Source organism: Mustelus asterias, chromosome 3 (assembly GCF_964213995.1).
Source record: "Mustelus asterias chromosome 3, sMusAst1.hap1.1, whole genome shotgun sequence".
Lineage (NCBI taxonomy): Eukaryota > Metazoa > Chordata > Chondrichthyes > Carcharhiniformes > Triakidae > Mustelus > Mustelus asterias.
In genome coordinates this window covers 158,025,196-158,031,838 of record NC_135803.1, presented here as the reverse complement: position 1 = coordinate 158,031,838, position 6,643 = coordinate 158,025,196, and positions in this window count along the sequence as shown.

Here is a 6,643-nt window from a genome sequence, read left to right as displayed (position 1 = left end):
TCCCACATTCTCCCCACTCCCCGCGGGAGCGAGTCCCACATTCTCCCCATTCCCTGTGGGAGTGAGTCCCACATTCTCCCCATTCCCTGTGGGAGCAAGTCCCACATTCTCCCCACTCCCTGTGGGAGTGAGTCCCACATTCTCCCCACTCCCCGTGGGAGTGAGTCCCACATTCTCCCCCACTCCCCGTGGGAGTGAGTCCCACATTCTCCCCCACTCCCCGTGGGAGTGAGTCCCACATTGGGTGAAGAGGTTTCTCCTGAATTCCCAATTAGATTGATCAGTGAGTGTCAGAGGCATCGTGTGTTACGGATGGTTCTAGATGAGCCTGTGCTCAGTCATTGATGTGGAACAGGCTGGGTTGGATGCTGGTGCCGTGAGGAATTCTCTTCCTGACACTGATTGATTGGAAAGCTGATGGCAATCCTCATCCTCCCGACTGTGTGAAAATGTTCTATTCATAAAAACCCAGACAATTCCCCTCAGCACTCAGCTCATTCTCATTAACTCCAGTCGTTTCCAGTTTAATTGATGCCATTTGCAGCGGTTAATCATTCTGAATGAAGTGTATCAGAGAGGCGATAACAGTGAAGAGGATTCTTCATTGAACACATCAGAGCTGCAGGAATTTCTGTAGTCAGAAAATAATAAATCCAACAATCAACTAAACACAAAGAAATCACTCACTCATCCAGTGGACAATCAGACAGACTATAGAAACAAAACAATGTTTGAACACTTTTCCATCAACTGTATCTCCCTTCCCCAATGAAGACTTTGACTCTCACTGGGGTACGGGCCCCACACACACTGACTCTCACTGGGGTACGGGCCCCACACACACTGACTCTCACTGGGGTACGGGTCCCACACAGACTGACTCTCACTGGGGTACGGGTCCCACACACACTGACTCTCACTGGGGTACGGGTTCCACACACACTGACTCTCACTGGGGTACGGGTCCCACACACACTGACTCTCACTGGGGTACGGGTTCCACACACACTGACTCTCACTGGGGTACGGGTCCCACACTCACTGACTCTCACTGGGGTACGGGCCCCACACACACTGGCTCTCACTGGGGTACGGGTTCCACACACACTGACTCTCACTGGGGTACGGGTCCCACACACACTGACTCTCACTGGGGTACAGTTCCACACACACTGACTCTCAGTGGGGTACGGGTCCCACACACACTGACTCTCACTGGGGTACGGGTTCCACACACACTGACTCTCAGTGGGGTACAGTTCCACACACACTGACTCTCACTGGGGTACGGGTCCCACACACACTGACTCTCACTGGGGTACAGTTCCACACACACTGACTCTCAGTGGGGTACGGGTCCCACACACACTGACTCTCACTGGGGTACGGGTTCCACACACACTGACTCTCAGTGGGGTACAGTTCCACACACACTGACTCTCACTGGGGTACGGGTTCCACACACACTGACTCTCACTGGGGTACGGGTCCCACACACACTGACTCTCACTGGGGTACGGGCCCCACACACACTGACTCTCACTGGGGTACGGGTTCCACACACACTGACTCTCACTGGGGTACGGGTTCCACACACACTGACTCTCACTGGGGTACGGGTTCCACACACACTGACTCTCACTGGGGTACGGGTTTCACACACACTGACTCTCACTGGGGTACGGGTCCCACACACACTGTCTCTCACTGGGGTACGGGTTCCACACACACTGAGCTGTGTATGAGGATTGGGAGGGTGGGGGCAAAAGGAGAGTTAATTGGTGGTGGGGAGGTTGTTTGGGAGGTTTGAGATGACAGAGGGGAACGCTGAAGTCTGGGAGCAGAGGCAACACCGGGGTCAGAGGGGCAAAGGCTCCTTGAGACAAGGGGGACTTGTTTGGCTCCATTCGGAGGAAAGACTCAGCGATGAGAGGGGAAGGGAGACAGTTTTAATTCTGACACAGCCTGAGGCTGATGGGTCTCTGCCTCTCAAAGGGCCCTGACACTGGGCTGGAAGCCTGTGCTGCTGGGCCAGGTGGATGTGGCAGGGCCCGACGGATCCCCTGAGATCATGGAGAGGGGGAGGGGGTGCGGTGAGTTTGTCACGAAGCATCTTAACACAAATCGAGAGGTGTCACATCAAGAAGCATCACTTTGACTGCCAGATGATTGAGACGCAAGCCACATTCAGGGGAACTCAGTGGTATTGCCATTGGACTAGTAATTGAGAGACTCTGGCGACTCTGGGACCCGGGTCCTGACCTCACCGTGCCAGATGGTCACATTTGAGTTCAATTGAAATCTGGACTTTAAATCGAATGATTGTCGGAAAAACTCATCTGGTTCAGTAATGCCCTTTCGGGAAGGAACATAGAACATAGAACATAGAAAGCCACAGCACAAACAGGCCCTTCGGCCCACAAGTTGCGCCGATCACATCCCCACCTCTAGGCCTATCTATAGCCCTCAATCCCATTAAATCCCATGTACTCATCCAGAAGTCTCTTAAAAGACCCCAACGAGTTTGCCTCCACCACCACCGACGTCAGCCGATTCCACTCACCCACCACCCTCTGAGTGAAAAACTTACCCCTGACATCTCCTCTGTACCTACCCCCCAGCACCTTAAACCTGTGTCCTCTCGTAGCAACCATTTCAGCCCTTGGAAATAGCCTCTGGGAGTCTACCCTATCCAGACCTCTCAACATCTTGTAAACCTCTATCAGGTCACCTCTCATCCTTCGTCTCTCCAGGGAGAAGAGACCAAGCTCCCTCAACCTATCCTCATAAGGCATGCCCCCCAATCCAGGCAACATCCTTGTAAATCTCCTCTGCACCCTTTCAATGGCTTCAACATCTTTCCTGTAATGAGGTGACCAGAACTGCGCGCAGTACTCCAAGTGGGGTCTAACCAGGGTCCTATAAAGCTGCAGCATTATCTCCCGACTCCTAAACTCAATCCCTCGATTAATGAAGGCCAGTACGCCGTACGCCTTCTTGACCGCATCCTCCACCTGCGAGGCCGATTTAAGAGTCCTATGGACCCGGACCCCAAGGTCCTTCTGATCCTCTACACTGCTAAGAATGGTACCCTTCATATTATACTGCTGCTTCATCCCATTGGATCTGCCAAAATGGATCACCACACACTTATCCGGGTTGAAGTCCATCTGCCACTTCTCCGCCCAGTCTTGCATTCTATCTATGTCTCGCTGCAACTTCTGACATCCCTCCAAACTATCCACAACACCACCTACCTTGGTGTCGTCAGCAAACTTACCAACCCATCCCTCCACTTCCTCATCCAGGTCATTTATGAAAATGACAAACAGCAAGGGTCCCAGAACAGATCCCTGGGGCACTCCACTGGTCACTGACCTCCATGCCGTCCTTACCTGGTCTGGCCTACACGTAACTCCCAGAGCCACAGCAATGTGGTTGACTCTCAACTTCTCTCGGGAACACTCACATCTCATGATTAAATTTACAAATATTACTCTGACATAAGAACATAAGAACATAAGAAATAGGAGCAGGAGTAGGCCATCTAGCCCCTCGAGCCTGCCCCGCCATTCAATAAGATCATGGCTGATCTGACGTGGATCAGTACCACTTACCCGCCTGATCCCCATAACCCTTAATTCCCTTACCGATCAGGAATCCATCCATCCGCGCTTTAAACATATTCAGCGAGGTAGCCTCCACCACCTCAGTGGGCAGAGAATTCCAGAGATTCACCACCCTCTGGGAGAAGAAGTTCCTCCTCAACTCTGTCTTAAACCGACCCCCCTTTATTTTGAGGCTGTGTCCTCTAGTTTTAACTTTCTTACTAAGTGGAAAGAATCTCTCCGCCTCCACCCTATCCAGCCCCCGCATTATCTTATAAGTCTCCATAAGATCCCCCCTCATCCTTCTAAACTCCAACGAGTACAAACCCAATCTCCTCAGCCTCTCCTCATAATCAACACCCCTCATCTCCGGTATCAACCTGGTGAACCTTCTCTGCACTCTGACAGCTGAGCCAATGTAATCATGACTGATGTGTGTGAAGGTCACTGATTACTGGTCAGCAGCTCATCCTCTGACCTCCCCATTCTGTGCGTGCCGTGGTTTCCCATCACCATTTGCTGAGAGGGTGGGGCTTGTGCTGCGATCCGGATGGTGCATCAACCCATCGGGATGCTGACAATCTGTCTCTGGTGCTGCTGTGGGGCTGTGCCTCACTCCTCAGCCTGCGGGGATGGAACTGATTCACTCACAGGCACAAGGTGGGTTGGATAATCCCGGAGTCTCCTGGCTGTGGACCAGCCTTGCCCCCTCCCCTCAGTGTGGGCCCTCGAGGGCCCCTGGTTTCGCCTCGGGATACAGGTGCCCCTGCAGTGAGGTTGAGAAGCCCCCACTTCCCTCTGATGTTGGCCCTCATTGCCCACAGAATTCATGACCTCCCGCAGTGTAGGGTGAAGCGTCGTGCCCAAGTCTCCAGTGTGGCCGCCCCTCTCGCAGTGTTAACCTGGTTGCCTTGGAGTTCTGGCTCCATCTCCTCAGACAGAAGACGGGAGGATTGCTCCATTCTGTCTTTCAATCCAAGGAGTGTAGCTGACATCTCTTCCTGCTGTTCCCAGCTGTGGTTCTGTAGTTCCAGGAACGGAGTCCAGAGACACGACAGCTGACAGGCTCAGCAGAGTCCTGGCCTCCAGCAAGAACAAAGAACAGTACAGCACAGGAAACAGGCCCTTCGGCCCTCCAAGCCTGTGCCGCTCATTGGTCCAACTAGACCATTTGTTTGTATCCCTCCATTCCCAGACTGCTCATGTGACTATCCAGGTAAGTCTTAAACGATGTCAGTCTGTCCGCCTCCACCACCCTACTTGGCAGCGCATTCCAGGCCCCCACCACCCTCTGTGTAAAAAACGTCCCTCTGATATCTGAGTTATATCTCGCCCCTCTCATTTTGAGCCTGTGACCCCTCGCGATCGTCACCTCCGACCTGGGAAGAAGCTTCCCACTGTTCACCCTATCTATACCCTTCATAATTTTGTATACCTCTATTAGGTCTCCCCTCATTCTCCAACTTTCCAGGGAGAACAAGCCCAGTTTACCCAATCTCTCCTCATAGCTAAGACCCTCCATACCAGGCAACATCCTGGTAAACCTTCTCTGCACTCTTTCTAAAGCCTCCACGTCCTTCTGGTAGTGCGGCGACCAGAACTGGACGCAGTACTCCAAATGTGGCCTAACCAGCGTTCTATACAGCTGCATCATCAGACTCCAGCTTTTATACTCTATACCCCGTCCTATAAAGGCAAGCATACCATATGCCTTCTTCACCACCTTCTCCACCTGTGCTGCCACCTTCAAGGATTTGTGGACTTGCACACCTAGGTCCCTCTGTGTTTCTATACTCTTGATGGCTCTGCCATTTATTGTATAGCTCCCCCCTACATTATTTCTTCCAAAATGCATCACTTCACATTCATCTGGATTAAATTCCATCTGCCATTTCTCCGCCCAATTTTCCAGCCTATCTATATCCTGCTGTATTGCCCGACAATGTTCATCACTATCCGCAACTCCAGCAATCTTCGTGTTATCCGCAAACTTGCTGATAACACCAGTTACACCTTCTTCCAAATCATTTATATATATATCACAAATAGCAGAGGTCCCAGAACAGAGCCCTGCGGAACACCACTGGTCACAGACCTCCAGCCGGACAAAGACCCCTCGACTGTTACCCTCTGTCTCCTGTGGCCAAGCCAGTTCTCCACCCATCTAGCCACCTCTCCTTGTATCCCATGAGCCTTAACCTTCTGAACCAACCTGCCATGAGGGACTTTGTCAAATGCCTTACTGAAATCCATATAGACGACATCCACGGCCCTTCCTTCATCAACCGTTTTTGTCACTTCCTCAAAAAACTCCACCAAATTTGTAAGGCACGACCTCCCTCTTACAAAACCATGCTGTCTGTCACTAATGAGGTTGTTCCGTTCTAAATGTGCATACATCCTGTCTCTAAGAATCCTCTCCAAAAACTTCCCTACCACGGACGTCAAACTCACCGGCCTATAATTACACAGGTTATCCCTGCTACCCTTCTTAAATAACGGGACCACATTCGCTGTCCTCCAATCCTCAGGGACCTCACCTGTGTCCAATGAAGAGACAAAGATTTCCGTCAGAGGCCCAGCAATTTCATCTCTTGTCTCCCTGAGCAGTCGAGGATAGATGCCATCAGGCCCTGGGGCTTTGTCAGTTTTAATGTTACCTAAAAAACCTAACACTTCCTCCCTTGTAATGGAGATTCTCTCTAACGGGTCAACACCTCCCTCTGAGACACTTCCAGTCAACAAGTCCCTCTCCTTTGTGAATACCGATGCAAAGTATTCATTTAGGATCTTCCCTATTCCCTTGGGTTCTAAGCATAATTCCCCTCCTTTGTCCCTGAGAGGTCCGACTTTTTCCCTGACAACTCTTTTGTTCCAAACATATGAATAAAATGCCTTAGGGTTCTCCTTAATCTTGTCTGCCAAGAACATTTCGTGACCTCTTTTTGCCCTTCTAACTCCCTGTTTGAGTTCTTTCCTACTCTCTCTGTATTCCTCCAGAGCTCCATCTGTTTTCAGTTGCCTGGACTTAACGT